Here is a 1,403-nt window from a genome sequence, read left to right as displayed (position 1 = left end):
TGATCAAATACTTATTTTCCACCATAATTTACAAATAAATTATTTAAAAATCCTACAATGTGATTTCCTGAAATTTTTTTTTCTCATTTTGTCTCTCATAGTTGAAGTGTACCTATGATGAAAATTACAGACCTCTCTCATCTTTCTAAGTAGGAGAACTTGCACAATCAGTGGCTGACTAAATACTTCTTGATCCCACTGTATGTAACTAAATCTTTCTCTCCTCGTCTCTTTTTGGCTGGGGTTTCCATGCTTCTCGAGGATGGTGAAGCTTCAGCAGCATCCTGGCCAGATGAGGAAATAAGGATCGCTGGGCTAATTGATGGTCTCCCACCTATTGCCTCATCCATATCCGGGTACCATTTCCAGGATGCTGCTGTTGCTTCACCACCCTCTGTACTTACCCCAGTAGGTGGACACTTAAGTTCCTACAAGATTCATAAACACAGTACAAGGACCTTAACTTGTATTACAAATCTTTTCTGATATTTTACTGAAGATCTTACCAACAAATGAAGCCTACTTTGTATTTTTGTTTGAGGTTCTCCCACTTCTTCTTCACATAAGTGGGAGTCACCTTCCCCTGCATTTGGTTCTCCAACACAAAGGCTCTACAATATAATGCACATAACAGTTATTAATGTATATAGCATACACTGCTTCAAAAAAAGTTTAGTCATTAAAAGTTTTTAATGCTTTGAAAAAGTTAGCAAAACTTAAATACTAAAACTTGTCTTTATACCACCCTTTGTAATTAATATTATGCATATGAAGTAACACAAATTTTGTTACGTCAAACAAACAGTTACTTACTCAAACCCTCGAACCGCTGCATTCTGTTTTCCAGTGAAGAGAGCCTGGTTGGCCACTCTCCACCGGATAAGATTTTTAGTGTCTTCATCAGACCCTGCAATATCAAACATTAGTTTTAAAAGAGATTTCTAATGTGACTGTGTAGCAACATTACAACAATCATGAATATTTAGCCTCAACAACCCCAAAGCCTAAAGATAGTTTGGCCCATCATTAGCATTACAGATAAAATTAAATGAATCATTTATTACAGCAGCTCAATATATATTAATGCAAAGTTTTATAGTAAGCAAGTATTAAAGTATGCAAGTATTCAAATTTGCAAGTATTAAAATACAAAAGTATTAAGTACACATGTAATGTTGCACAACACTATGTAGTTAAATACATTGAATAAAAAAGTAGTATATTGCTTTTATTGTCCTACCAGAATAACAACGTTTGAAGCCCAGGTCAATAGGACCTGCTAGTTAGAGAAGGATCACTTGTTTGTTAGTTTAAGTCCAAAAGTGGGTGTGGCCCGTACGGGGATCGAACCCGCGACCTTGGCGTTATTAGCACCACGCTCTAACCAACTGAGCTAACCGGCC

General features: G+C 36.5%; 1 non-coding gene across 1 annotated transcript; it reads right to left on the bottom strand.

Annotated features, from left to right (window-relative positions):
• Positions 1 to 1,329: 1,329 nt before the first annotated feature.
• trnai-aau (transfer RNA isoleucine (anticodon AAU)) lies at positions 1,330 to 1,403 on the bottom strand. Its single transcript has one exon. It is a non-coding gene; the product is annotated as a tRNA-Ile (tRNA).

This window comes from Trichomycterus rosablanca, unplaced genomic scaffold (genome assembly GCF_030014385.1).
Source record: "Trichomycterus rosablanca isolate fTriRos1 unplaced genomic scaffold, fTriRos1.hap1 scaffold_255, whole genome shotgun sequence".
In the NCBI taxonomy this organism is placed as follows: domain Eukaryota; kingdom Metazoa; phylum Chordata; class Actinopteri; order Siluriformes; family Trichomycteridae; genus Trichomycterus; species Trichomycterus rosablanca.
This window is presented reverse-complemented; position numbering and strand designations above follow the sequence as displayed.